The sequence below is a fragment of the Choloepus didactylus genome, chromosome 21 (assembly GCF_015220235.1).
Source record: "Choloepus didactylus isolate mChoDid1 chromosome 21, mChoDid1.pri, whole genome shotgun sequence".
Taxonomy (NCBI): Eukaryota; Metazoa; Chordata; class Mammalia; order Pilosa; family Megalonychidae; genus Choloepus; species Choloepus didactylus.
Genome location: NC_051327.1, coordinates 8,267,541 through 8,282,967, shown reverse-complemented (window position 1 = coordinate 8,282,967; position 15,427 = coordinate 8,267,541). Strand labels below are relative to the sequence as shown.

Genomic DNA, 15,427 nt, shown 5'->3' with positions numbered 1-15,427 from the left:
GAACATAACTTTGAATATGTGTGATAGAGTGTTGTACAGTTATCTTTTTTCTTATATGCATTTTACAGTGCCCTGTAACTCCATGTGTTTCACATGTTTTATATCTGATAGAAAAAGTAGGACTTTCCTTTTTAAAAAATTTTAAATGTTCTTATCAAAACCAAATGGAAGCTTACAAATGCAAAAACTTCTTGGTAAGTAGGGTTTTAAGATCTCTGTAGAAATCCATTTAGATAACTCATCAGTATTTTTCCCAGCTTTTAGCCTATCCCCCATGTCATTTTAGGTAACTGATATATATTGATAGAATAAGCATTTCCATAAATTTGTCTTTGTGTTTTCCTTGTCATCCCCTTTAGACTCTAAGCACATAATAAGCACTTAGTAAACAGGCATCACATTCATATAAAATTGTACACAATCTCTAGTTCATTCCATAAAATACAGTGAAAGGGCACATAAACTTTCTTTATCATCTGAATAATCTCAAAATGAAGACCTATCTAGACTGGTAGTCAAATTTTCCTTTTAACTCATTTCATATAGTCAGAGGTGTAATCTGTTTTTCCTTTTTAAGTCATTCTTCACACTCAGGGACATCTCCTGCCACCTGCCAAATGTCGGCAAAACAGTGCAAATCACACCAATTCCAACGTTAAGAAAATCAGTCTAGCAGGTACCCGTTTTGAACATACACTATGTACGCACCATGTGCAGTGCCACTTTTTTGTACATCGTCCAATTCTCTTTCTCTTAAGCCACAAACTAAGATCAGTCCTAGTCTTTCCTCAGTTTTATGTATGAGAAAAATGGAGCTTGAGGCTTTCTGGTAGATTCAAATCCAAGGGTGCCTGACTCAAACAGTCTTAGTAATAACACTTCCTTCTGTAAGCAAATACCCTCAATTAATATAAAGTGGTATGTTTTACAGCAGAAATTAATTTAAGGATATCTACTGTGCTAAGAGAATTGACATGATCAGGGGCTTTTGGAAAAGTGCAGTTTTGGCTTCTTGCAGCTGGTTGGTGCTCAAGATTTGGGACCAAGTTCGTGAAGGGTCTGCCCTCAAGGGGGTTCTGTGTTTCCGGAAGGGGTCCCGATGGCTGCAGTGAGGCAGGCTTTGGGCAATATACACCAGGCAATTTACGGGCTTCTGGCAGCCCTGTAAAAGAGCGTCCCAGATGTAGGGGACTGCACATAAAAAGACAGAGAGGGATAATAATGCAGGGCATATTCCAGGAGCAGTCAACAAGAAATGTGGTAGACAGGTGAGCTGGGGAATATATAAATGGCAGAGCCAGAAATGAGGGCTGTGTGTGTGTGTGTATGAGAGAAAGAGAGAGAGAGAGAGAGGAGAGAGAGAGGGAGGGAAGGTGGGAGGAAGGGGGAGAGAGAGAGAGAGAGAGGGAGAGAGGGAGAGAGAGAGAGGTTGCTCAAGGTGGGGATTTAAATTGTGGAAAAAAATTAATCATTTATTAAAAATCAACTGTGAATATTCCCTATAACAGATGTAATAGATATAATCCCTGTTAACTGATTTCCTTCCAGAAATGTGTGTGTTTACATGCATGCAAAAAAAATGCGTGCTCTAGGAATATCATGCTAAGCTCTATGAATATAATGGTAATATATATATGAAATGTATTTTACTATGTTACTAAAAGTGAGACCATAGGATGCATAATGTACATCAGCTCACTTGTTTCTCTCGTGAATATGTTCCCATGCCCACCCATATAAAGCTTCCTTATCTTTTTATAGAAGTTTATAATATGCCATTGAATGGATTCAGCCAACCTATTTATTCAACAACTGTCCTATTCATGGATATTGAAATTGCTGTTTTTGTGTTTTTTTGTTTTTCCACAATTATAAACACTGAAAATTAATATCTTTTGGTGGCTCTTTGTGTACACTCCGATACACGGATAAGGCTTTTTGTAGAATGCATTCCTAGAAAGAGAACTTCTGGGTCAAAGTGCTTGGCATTTTCATTTTCCTGGGTCTCCTCAGTCCTTTTCCTTTGGGGGCTGCTGTGTTTACACTGTGTGGAACCTGAGTGAAACTAATACACTGAGACCCTGGAGTAGGTTAGTCCTGCAGAATAGAAGCTTTTATCTCGGGCCCCGGGGTTGAAGATTCAACAAGAGAGACAAGGTGTTAGTAAGGATCGCCACGTTTTAATTCTCATTATTGCATCATGAACAAACTGTCATCATTTTGTATATTGTTTCCAGTATATAATCGGTTTAATTTTGTGAATTAGTATAATTAATTAAGCACTTTAAACATCCTGTGCAGCCTCATTATAAATAAATGTGTGAGGTTCTAACATGCTTTACAGAAAGAATTCAAGGGATCACGTTAATATTTTAATGAACCCAAGCTTGGAAACCTCTGCTATAGGAAATCATGCATCCTTCTTGAATCTCTTAGATTTAGCTCACTAATGTTAGAACTACACTTTGATTCTATGAAATATTGATTAATTAGGTGTAGTAGGTGGAAAGTTTGTTTTTATTCATTTTTAAGTAAAATAAAAACTAAAAATAGTCACTAAATTTCAATCAGCTTTGTCAATCATGCATTCAGCATTTAATACACAGCTCTTCTTCCTTCCCTCCCATCCTTTCAAAGTGTTTGCTCTTTTGTTGAATCGTGATTTCAATAAGAAAATTTAAGTTATCACCTTGAACCCAGATTGTGATCTCCTCTAAACATCAAAGACTGGAGATTTGCATTTCTTTGCCTGATATTTACTTCTGATACTTCTGCCCTAATTCTCATCACACAGTTTTCTTTGAGAGCTCGTTCAGGTAACCTAAAATAAATTCTGTATTGTCAGTGAAGAGATATTTTTGTATTTCCTTTTCGATTTTACTCCTTAAAATAAAATGTGTGTGTATATGTAAATAATTCTTTTAGGAACATAATCGAGAGTCTAATTACATTAAGGCTGGTGGCCTTACATGTGAATACCAATGCTAAAAGTAAGTGATGTTTTACTTCTCTATTCACTTATTCATTAGCTTCTGGTTACTTAGTAACTGAAAAACTCCTGCTGTGATTGTGTAATGGCTAACATCCTAAAATTAAATAGATTGTGGCTTTAAATTGTTACTACAAATTAACAGAATGACTGTCACATCTGACCCCATTGGGTTTCTTACTATCTTGCAGTGCTCAGGATGACAAACACCCTAAAACTATTATCCTAAACCTTATGGTGAAATACCAAAGAATGAGGAACATTTTATGATTACCAAGAAAAAAAAAACACACCATGAAACTTTTCTATTCTAACAGTAATATCAAGACCAAATAAAAATGCTTAATTTTATATCATTGGCTGTCATTCAACAGGCAGTGGGGAAATGTGGTTTCTGTTTTTTGTGTGTGGGGGGGGGTTGGGTTTTTTGGGCACCTTTTCCATGAAATATATTTTAAAATAACCACTGAATCACTGAATGTGGTCTTGGGTAGGTAGTTTTCGCTCATCACAGAACTCTGAATGGAACTTGACCTCAATATACTAAGTAACATCCATTCATTAAAATGTTCCGTAACTTTCCTTGTTCATTTTATGGGGGCGGGGGGTTGGGGTGGAATTGCTGATTTAAAAGCTTGATTTAAAGGATGATGAATCTCAAAAACCAAATGTTGCATTAGTTGAAATGCCTAGAGAGTCTGCAGATGAAACCAGCCCCCAATGAATGGAGCCATTTGTTTAAAATCTCTGGTTCCATTGATTCATTTGGAGTATATATTTAAAGTTATTTGGTTCTTTGGGAGCAAAGTTTAGGGATACCTCCATGAGTACATATCCATGATGATGTCTGTGGCTCTTGCCAAACTGACTAGCAACAGTCCTTTTGCTTTCTAACAAGCAGAGGGAAAAATATAGTGAGTTCCTAATATCTTTGAAACCTGGGGCATGGAGGGTGGGCAATTACACAATGGGAAATTTTCAAGAGCCCCTGAGTTACCTGCTAAGAAGATACCTTTGCCAGGAGAAATTACTGCCTTCCCCTGTCCTGGCGTCTCCACTTCTAACTAGGGTGTGGGGGGATGGGAGGGCACTGCCTCTCTCTCTGGCCTCATTCACAATTCACAAGAACCCTGGCCAAATGCATACTAACGCCGTAGGACTAACACCGTAGATGATGGATTTAGACTCAAATAATGCTTAGGATTCAGATTGCTTTGTCACAAGTCAAGTGCCCTAGGAAAACAAGCCATTCTTTCCTTAAACCCATACCTTTCTGGGTTTATAGAATGCAGTGATACAAACCCACGTATATCTAGAAGCTGGATTTTAGGAGGCACTGTGATTCACCAACCAGAACATGAAAGGAATGGGCTTTCATAAATAAAATAAAATTGCTTGCATTCATTCTGTACCCGCAACAGGAACTCTGCCTTTTTGATAGTTTTAAATGTAAACAAAGCAAAGTAAAACAAAAATGGATGTTGCAGTAAGTGGTGTTTTCATGGCAGAAACTGGAAACATCAGCATCAAAACATGTTCATTTGTGAGAGATGTATGAATCGCCATTTCCTTCAACCATCTTGCGGGACGTTTGGAAAGAATTCAGAATCTTGAAGCTCAAACCATACAAAAGGATGCTGTTAGAGGGCTCAGATCCATGTAAGCTTGGTATATTAATTAGCCTGCTCTTTGAGAGTTACAACAGTCATGTTTTTAGGGAGAAATTTATTTCTGATTTAATAAAGGCTGGCGATTTATGGAATGTTACAAATCCACACTCCTCAGCAGAAACAAATAAGCAAATAGGCTTTCTGCAAGAGTTGAGAAGAGAAGAGAGCTGGGTGGACAAAGGATGTGTTAAAGATAAGATTTCTGCCAGAAAATTACTGGAACCTTTAGGAATTCATCACCTTTTCCTTTAATGGGAGAGAGAGGGTTGTCTTATACAGCACCCAAATTTCATTATCAGGCATTTTCACACAGGCACTGCACAAAAGGGACTTTTCTCCCAAGCAATGCATGATCCGTTTTATGAGAATCTCAATAAAAGTTTGATGAATGCAGGAGCTATAGATCATTTGTTGTTCGGAAACTCTCATGAGTAATGGCTAATTAAATAGGAGGGGGGTTGGAAGATGTGTGGACATTCCCACTAAACATGGCGAATCTCACATCGAAATGCTGTGACGGGATGTGAATTAAATGTGTGCCTATAACTTGCAATTATGATGTTGTCTTTATTTGTAGATACAGGAGATTGGGAGTTGCGATTCAAGCTGAGAATTTTTATGGTAGATTGAGAATAAAAAGCCGTCATGCTGCTCGCTTTTGAGCCAGACTGTTTATTTCTGATTCCGCTCCTGGCTTGGTGTGTTTGTCACAGGCACTCTGGAAAGCTTTTGGTGGACTGTGTTCCCCAACTGGTGTACAGTCTCATCCTTTAGTTATTCTGTTGTTAAACAGATGTTAGATGGTGGCCCTCCAGAATGTCTTGAGATACTGTCAAGTGTGGTTAGGAATGTGGTTTGCAAAAAATTGGTTTTGATTTATATTATTTTAGGGCTCAGATCACACTGTCCCCATTTAAACAGTACATCAGAAGGCCATAAACATTTAATGAGCATTTATCGGAATGATACATGATACAGAAAGGAGGAAAGTCCCAATGGGGTATATTGGGCAGAGGCAAATAAGAATGAGAAAAGCATAAAGGCTCTCCAAGAGTTCTTTTTTTAGAAGGCTTATCCAGTATAAATTAGGCTGAAATTGGATTAGAATTTGTGCAATGAATTAAATAAACATTGAGGTTGCTTTAAAAACTTTCAGTGAGCTGAATCTTGAGTGGGAGAGTGTGTGCCTTCACATAGAATGACATTAAAAACGTCAGAGAGAAACAGATTTTCCATGGCAAGTTGTTTTGCAAGGTGAGAAGAACTGAGAATGAGATAAATTTGTAAAACTGATCTCTCTGCTAAACTAAATGGCAAAATTGCCTTATTTGCAAAGAATAATTAGGAATTCAGCACTTTGAATGAAATCTCAATTCTCAATTTACAGAATTCTCTTTCCTTTTAGAATAAAATGTACTAGCTCTAAATGATATTTTTGGGACAGTTGAGGAAATTTGAATATGGGCTGGTTTTCGGCTGAGATGAAGGAATTATAATTTTGGCATTTGGGGGGACAGTGTAATTTTTGCTATATAGAAAAATAGAGGTGTGTGTTAAAATATTTAAGAATGGAATGTCAGAATGTTCAAAAGTTGATTCTGGTGATGAATGCATAACTATCTGACGGTACTGTGAATAGTTGTACACTGGATGATTGTGGGGTATGTGAGTATACTGCAATAAAACTGTATTAAAAAAAAAAAAGCCAATGGACAAAATGATTGAAATAATTACTGCCTTTAGAGCAGTAATACTGAATGTTAAAAGATTAAACTCCCCAATCAAAAGAAACGCTCACAAATGAATAAAAAATTTAAAAAAAAAATGGAATGTCATGATGCCTGTAACTTGCTTTGAAACTTAAGCATTCAGTGTGGTTAAATTAAAATATAAGTAGGAATTCAGTGGGAAAACCTGACATACAGTGCTTTTTATACATGCAAATACATCACACACAGACACATAGAATCACACATACACACACACACACACACAAACACACACACACACAGTTCCTCTCCACCCCTCATATCCCGAACAACTTCTTTTCGGAGGCTTTTACATTTTGTCAAATAAAAGACAATGTGTACGGGAATGAAATTCTGAATATAGTACAATGTATAAAGTCTTCTGGCCTTGTCCCATGTGATGAATATTTTAGATTAATTTTGCTTTATGTGTTGCCCATTTACCTACCAGTAGACAAGATATTTTATTATAATGTCAAAAGACACTGTCACTATAACTGTTATTTCAGCAATAGAATCCTGTAAGCCATGAAATTATTTCTCCAATGTTGCTTCTGATTTAGAGCAGGGGTGAGGGTTAGCAAAGCCAACTATGAGATACCTGTTCAAAGAGCGATGATATCTGCATGCTTTTTGGAGACCAGGTGGCCAAAGGCAACTACGGATTGTTGGATCAGATCCAGGCACTGCGGTGGATTGAGGAGAACGTCGGTGCATTTGGTGCGATCCCAAAAGAGTGACCATCTTTGGCTCCAGGACAGGGGTGTCCTGCATCAGCCTTTTGACCTTGTCTCACTATGCAGAAGGTAATGAGGACCTCCCCTGGGCGGGTGGGCAGGCCCCCACAATTGAGAAGCAACTGATGCAGACTTCCTAGGGTTCAGGGTTGTATTGCTCAAAGTCCCTCTTGGAACACCAGTGAAAATCCCCCAAATTGCATGCATTCATAGCCTTCTAAGTCTATTTTCTTCCAATTTTAATAATTTTTTTTTCTAATTTAAATGTGTGACAATGACACAGCAATTAGAGCAAATGATTTCTTTTGGAACCCAAAACTTCAATTACTTTTACTTTCCTGGCTTTAAATAATGGTGTCAATGTTAAATTTTACTAACGTCCAATTTAAACGTGTTAAGAAGTCATCTGAAAACAGCAAACGCTGTTGTAAACAAGGGACTATAGTTGATAGTACAATTATAATAATATTCTTTTTGTGACACTAATACAAGGTGTTAAAAATAGGGCGGTGTATGGGAACTGTGTTTATCCATGATTTTTCTGTAAACCTACAACTTCTCTAAAAAATAAGTTATCTGAAAGAGAACATTGTTTGGATAACTGATGCTGATTAGTACATTTTGAACTAAGCATGGCTTTTAAAAGTCACCTCTCTGATTCATGTTAATTCCTTAAAACTTCCAGAAATATTAAGAGCATATCACATTCATATATTAGGGTTTCCGGCTTTCCTCCTTTATTATTTTTTTTTATTATTAGAGAAGTCGTAGGTTTACAGAAAAATCACACAGAAAGTAGTTACCACATTTCTCCCCTAACATGCTCAGTTTTCTCTATTAGAACTTTGAATAATAATATTTGTTACAATTGATTAAATGATGTTATTATAATTATACTATTAACTATAGCCTACAGTTTATATTAGGGTTTACTATTTGTGTTGTACCGTGCTCCATTTTTCTTTTTAAATTTTTTTTCTAGTAACATATACCCACCCTAAAATTTCTCATTTTCACCACTTTCAAATACGCAGTTCAGCACCTTTAATTACACTAACAATCTTGTGCCACTATCACCACCATCCGTGACCAAAACTCTTCTTTTGTGTCCCTTCCCACCCCAACTCCCCACAAATACAATGTTGGGCAAGAGACCCAGGTAGAAGTTGCAAGGACCAGAGGCTGAGAGCCTTCTCTGGGTGCAGCCAGTAGCAGGGGGCTGCACATCGTGCACTAACTCCCCTTCAGCCTGGGTAAACACTTGGATGCAGAATTCAACACACCCCTTGACCCCAGAGTAGAATCTGAGGTCCTCACCCATACACTAAGCTACAGCGATCAATGACAGAGTTCCGGAGGATGTATTAGACTAGAGATTTAAAAGAGAAGTCCACAGGGATGGGGTATAATTTCTTCTGGCAGCACACTAAAAAGGTGTGGGCTCGGCCTCAAAGGGGAAAAAAATAATGCAGGAAAATCTGCCAGGCAGACTCAGCCTCGAATTACCTGGCAAAATACAAAGGAATACATATAGGAATGGTCTAAATCATCAAAATTGTGTTATGTTTTGTTCTGCATAATCAGTTTAAAAATTGCACCACATACATGCAAAATGTTTCCGTCAAAAGCGCTTGAGACTTTAATAGAATTATATATTTTTTAAGCACGTGGCAGGGTCTTTCTTAAAAATAACTGCAGGATCTGTGACATACTAAGAAGGTGGCACAGTTGGATTTATTTGCATTCCTCTCTTTACTTCTTGTACCATTCTGGACAAGTTACTGAATCTTTGTGTGCCTCCATTTCTTCATCAGCAAGTTATGTTTGAAGATGATTTTTAAGTCCTCCAAAATTGAAATTAGTTGCTTCTTACTTTTTAACAGCTGTTCAGAGGTGAAATTTTTAGAAATCTTCATTTAAAAAGGGAGTCAATAGTCAGATTTTTAATATAGAGTTCTGTAGTGTTTTAGACAATATCTAGATTTTAGTTTTTCTCAATTGTTATAATCACAGCTCTGGATTTGGAAAATGGTCAGAATGAAAGTCAGTAAATCATATACATGAAAGTCAAAATAAATTGGGGGAAGAGTGTCATTTAAATTATTTAAATGAACGGATTGGCAAAGATTGGGCTCTGTAATAGATTTTGGATTGGTCATTTCTGCAAGCTGGGTTTTGAAAACAGCTCATCAATATAATCCAGAATTATAAAATTGTCCACACTTGTTTGCCTTAGGGATTCCCCTTCCAGAGATCTAGTCTATTGAAATCAATATAAACTTGGAAAAAGTTTCCAGGAAGATGTTCACCACACTACTATTATCAGAGCAAAAAATGAGATGCTAAGAGATAAAAATCCAAGGAAACGTATAAGGAACTTTTAGTTATAAGGAACTATATATTATATAGTTATATAACTAGGAAGAATTCTGATAGGTTTACTCAAAGAATGAATGATAAGTTGTAAGAATTGTATTTAAGATACACTGGCCATGGAATCTCAGTGAACAAACCTGTGCACATATTGAACACCATTACATAAAGCGGACCCAGAGAACAAAGAAGCCAAGAAGGAATTACAACAAAATGCCGTGTTCTGTAGGATTATAGTTGATTTTTTCTTTATCTATTTTTCAAGTCTTATCAAATGGTTATAGTGCTTTCCTAATATAAAGATATGTGTTCTGTATATTACATTATACATACTGCTACCTAAATTTTTGCTAACAGTTGTGAGAAAAAAATGTAACTTCTAGCAGCATTTTTCTGATTCTGATTCTAACTAGATAAAATATTGCTATATCAAATATTAACATTATTTCTTACAAATGCTTCCAAAGCATTAAGCTTTAGGACCCCATGCACACAAGTTAATATTTACGCATCTCTGAGAGAATTATGAACACCAGGATATGGATATTGGCTCTGAAATGATTTTTGAAATGACACAGACCCTGATGACTTATTGGATAAAACAGATCATTCTGGGGACTCAACCTTGCGTATCATCTTTGGGTAGCACTCCAATCTTTAAAATCCGATTTCCTGATTAAAATAATCTTCTCCCCACACTTGATTGCTTACACGACCCTAAAAATCAGGAGGGTAAGAACTTCTGAACTCAGTGCTTTATTTTTCTAGCAATTCATGAGGTATCAGAGTGAGACTAAAGCTGGAATTAGAGAAAAGGCAGGAACAGATCATAGACAGAATGCTGAGATTCTTTGTCTTGCCATAGTTAAAAATAGAGGTTTAGATGTCTGGGTGCAGTAGACTGATCTGATAGAAAATGCTAAGCTAACTGCACTTTTACTTCTAAAATTGCCCAAGTTTTTTTCACCCAGAATATTTCAAAACTGCTGTAGAAGAAAATATAGAAAACTCTGAGCTTTGAGTTGATAGAATATTGAAATTAATGATTTTTAAAAAAATAATTGTTAGTTGAGTACTCAATCGGAGGATTTCTTTAGGAATAGTGAATTGAACTGACTTATATTGATTGTAACATTTTAATATCTTCATTGCATCGAGGATGGAGATATAAAGGCATCCAGGAATTAGTACTCTGAAGTGAAGTAGATAAATTCTTCCCGTAATGAAATGGTGCCTGGTTTTTCCTGGGAGATGAAAGAGCCTTTGACCTCTTACTTGTGCAAAGCGTATTTTTATGAAACGGAGTCCATTCTTTCCCCTAAGAATCTTTTGTTATATCATCTGAGGAGGGGGCAGCAAAAACTATACAAAATTATGGAAGGATAAAAAAGATTGCATGTCTTTAACACTGCAGGAAAAGTGTAAATGCAGTTGCGTTTTTTAACACTCATTTTTTGCATAGAGAAACATCCTGTAAAACTAATGTCCAACTGGGGCTGGGGGTAGGGCAGGAGGAATGAGATCAAAATGAGTGAAAAAGAGAAGCTGAAAGCTGAAGGATACTGTATCCCGAAACTCACTTCCCTGAGATACAATACAAGCATTCTCTGCTAAGTAAAAGCTGCTTTTTTATATTTCAGGCTTTCATTTGCATGTCCGCAATTTGCACCTGCAGGTCTGTTCCAAAAAGCCATCATCCAGAGCGGCACCGCCTTATGCAGCTGGGCAGTCAACTATCAGCCTGCCAAGTACACTGGGATATTGGCAAATAAGCTCGGCTGCAACATGCTGGACACCACGGACATGGTTGAATACCTGCAGAATAAGAACTACAAAGAGCTCATTCAGCAGGCCATCACCCCAGCCACATACCACATTGCCTTCGGGCCCGTGATCGACGGTGACGTCATCCCCGACGACCCCTAGATTCTCGTGGAGCAGGGGGAGTTCCTGAACTACGACATCATGCTCGGCGTGAACCAAGGCGAAGGCTTGAAGTTCGTCAGTGGCATCGTGGACAACGAAGACGGCATGACCCCCAATGACTTTGACTTCTCCGTGTCCAACTTTGTGGACAATCTGTACGGCTACCCAGAAGGGAAGGACACTCTGCGGGAGACCATCAAGTTCATGTACACGGACTGGGTAGACAAGGAAAACCCCGAAACATGACAGAAAACCTTGGTGGCTCTCTACTGACCATCAGTGGGTGGCGCGTGCCGTGGCCACTGCTGACCTGCATGCCCAGTACGGCTCTCCCACCTCCTTCTATGCATTCTACCACCACCGCCAAAGTGAAATGAAGCCCAGCTGGGCTCATTCAGCCCGTGGTGACGAAGTCCCCTATGTCTTTGGGATCCCCATGATTGGCCCCACAGAGCTCTTCAGCTGCAACTTCTCCAAGAACGACGTCATGCTCAGCGTGGTGGTGATGACATACTGGACAAATTTCTCCAAGACTGAGTAGGTTCCTCTCCAATTCAGATTTTTACCCCTCCTCCTAAATCCTTTGGCTCCTCTTTATTAGTATCTTATCTATGATTGAACCAATGGTTATTCTATGACACTAGATGCACACACACATTCACAACTGTACACAATCATACCAGTCATTTCTTTCCATCGTCAGTGGGAGCCTGGTTTTTCTCCTTTAACCTTAAAATATTTTCTGTCAAACCAGAATTTTACTAGAGTGGTTCTTACATGTTGAAAATTCAGCAGAGCAATATCCTGTGTGCTCGCCCAGGAATTAGAAGTAACTTGGTTGTTTGATTAAGAGATGAACACAAGAGTTTCATACCTAAATAGGACCTCTCATTTATTCAACAGTACAGCTATCAAAACAGGCATGCTGCACAGGAAATTGCCCTTACTGCATAGACACAGGAACAAAGTAAATCTCATAACCATTATAGAGAAATATAAAAATATCAAAGGAAAACTTATTAGCTAATTGTAGTTGAAAATGTGTCGGCATTATGGAGCAGATCTGCAAACCCTGAGGAAAAGAAGCCTCTAAGACACATTAAATAGCTACAGATAGCACGACATCTTTCAATTTACTCGTCTAATGGCGTAATCTTGAAAATTAATGAGGTATCATTCCGTTCTACCTTTATGTACTGCTATCATTAACCTTAAGCCTCTGTACAGAATTAAAAATGAAGATACTCTGAGTGGGATGAATGGTGAATCTTCCCACAGAAGCTGCATGTCAGAACTAGGCTCCCAGACTGCAGCCAGAGGACCGTGCTGTGCTCACGGTTCTCATGCCTAGTGGTTGGCAACTTTCATTCTTTATGGGGATTCCAACTAGCATTTGGTAGAATGTGGTCAAAGAATGTTTTGTGGACTTAACAAAAGTATGACACATTTCTTGAGTGGAAAACATGTTATGGGTATGCCGATTTTGAACAGCCAACCTTATAAATTTGGTATTAGAAGGGTTAACATGGGGAATCAGAAAAGGGAGAAGATAGAAAGGTTCAAAGGATATGCTTGTCTATTGCCAGAAGGTTCTCTGTTCAACAAGGTATTGACTAAAGTCAAATCAATGAGTATTTTTAGGAAATCACGTTGAAGGCAGGGCCAGGCTCAGTGATGTCACAGAACTATGACAAACGGCAACTGTCATCATAGTTCTGCATTGTCTTGAAGCACAAATAATCCTAGAAGGCTTTCCCACATCCAACTCTTCACTGTTCTATTTTCACTCCATCTGCATGCAACCATGTTATTTACTTAAAATCTAATCACACGCTCATGATTTACTTTATCTAAAATGACATACTTGTTTCTTTCCTTACATGATTTCACCTGAAAATAAAAGTTGGTTTCACTTCCTTAGATAGAAACTAGGATCGCTTGTCATGAATGGAACTGAACCATAAAAAACAGTGAAATCCAAATTATGTCTTTAAATTCCTACCAGCTCTTCCTTCTTGCCAAAGGCACTGTGGCTGAGGTGCTCTCTCTCATTGTTTAAGAAAAGAAAGAGAATTAATTTGTGTCATCAGGTGGTAAAGAACTGCTAACACCAAGCAGGTACTTTCTCCTGGGCAAAATCAAGGGACTGAGAAAGAATTGAAAGGGTGACAGTGTTCTTTGTATGTGATAGGGTGCTTTTTAATGCCATAACTATATTTCCTAAAATCTTCTCGCACAGCACCAGTGGCTCACGTCCCTAGTTGGGGAACACCGATATAGAGATGTAAATTGGTGCAGGAGTAGTACCACAGGAATCTGTCTGGGTTGCCGTTAGTGGTATCTACTGAGGGTACTTTCAGCTTCCTTAAAAGTATGAAAGTGGCTGGAACAGATGGGGAAGGAGTGAGGCCCCACACTGGAATGGATAACTTTGTCTGATTGGACCTGAAATCCCCGAGTAGGGGTTTATTGAATAGCAGTGTATAGATGTTTGAGAGCCTTGAAGAGCTGTCTGAAGAACTCAGAGTTTACCCAATCAGGAGCTATTTTTTGTTTCTTCCACAAATATGGAGCATAACTGAAATAATTGGGATGTTAATGCAGTGAGTTTTCTTCATTCATTTAAAAGGTAATTTGAATGAATAAATCCTCCTGAAAGACAGTTTACTCAGAACTTTATTGAATGTGCAAGGCAAAGCGCAATTTCACATGTTAATGAATCGGTGATGACATTTCAATTGTGGTTGGTTTAACAAGAAAACAGGATTTTGATGTTGGGTGGGTTCTAGTGATTTATGTCTTTGTAAATGAATTGTAAGGGCTTAAAGGTTGTTGCTATGTATTTGTTTATTTTAAATAGGGAATTGGCGTGGTCAGAACTGGGTGGGAGGAGGAGTCCCTGGTAGCTGTTTTAGTGGCCAAGTGAAGAGAATAAACAAAACAGTCACAGTCAGAGAACAGCATAGGGTAACACCAGCCATGGCTGCTGTCATTGTTGAATGAGATGCTTTACTGTTTCTTGCAGAGGAAATACTCAGGAAATGGTTCATAGAATAGGATGGAATAATTTTGAGAACCAACACTGCTTCCTTCAAGTACTAAAGAAGAAGGGGTTTGGTAATAAGAATGCCTTACATCTATTGCAATTAACACATGGCCGTCAAAACAGGATTGTGTTGCACCAAGATATGCCTCCATGCTATCATGTGACAGATCTGCCCTCCTTCTATACCCTGATGTTCCTGAGAGTTCATAATTTGCCAAGAAGAATTGGTACTTTGACTCTTCTTTGTATACATCCTAAAGCTAACAATTTTAGCCTTTTATCTACATCTGAAAGTACATGTATCTTACATGGCAACCTTTTGGCTTTTAATGAGAACAGAAGAATATGGTTGGAAAAGTGCCCTTTGTAGGCATGAGAGAGAGAGAGAAGAAGGAAGGAGAGAAAGAGAAAGATAGAAGAAAGGAAAGAGAGAGTGAGCGAGAGAAGTGGGGAGGGAGAGGACAGAGGGAGGGAAGGACAGTTGCATCCCTGCTTGCAAATCATCATGTCGCCAGTGCTATTTTCTTGACAGCCGTAGTGGAAAGGGCTCTCCCACCCTTGGGAGGCAGAATCAGCAAATATGGTAGAAGAGCCAAGGAAATTCACAGTGAGCCTCACAAGTGGTTGAAAATGTCGGTTTGGACCAGATACCGGCAATCAATGAAAGGCAAAACCGTAAGAATTCATCGTTATTTATTTATTTATCTATTTAATTGTATTTCATGTCATTTCTTGTCAATTGGGAAGGGGTATGGCCGTATCTGTGCCTGAGGAGGGATCCTTTGTAGCTCTGAGGCTCTTTCTATGGTCCAGGTGGGAGTAATGAACCAAAACAGTGTGGTGAGAGCAAAATATAGACCAAATCATTAAGGATTTTTGTTATATAAATAAGCCATACTTGGAAAGCTTTGATAAGTAAGAAATACTTTCAAGGAAAA

At 38.2% G+C, this 15,427-nt stretch overlaps 1 pseudogene; it reads left to right on the top strand.

The window, feature by feature from the left end:
• The first annotated feature begins 7,033 nt into the window (after nt 1-7,033).
• LOC119518088 overlaps nt 7,034-15,427 on the top strand; it is a 59,031-nt pseudogene continuing 50,637 nt past the window's right edge.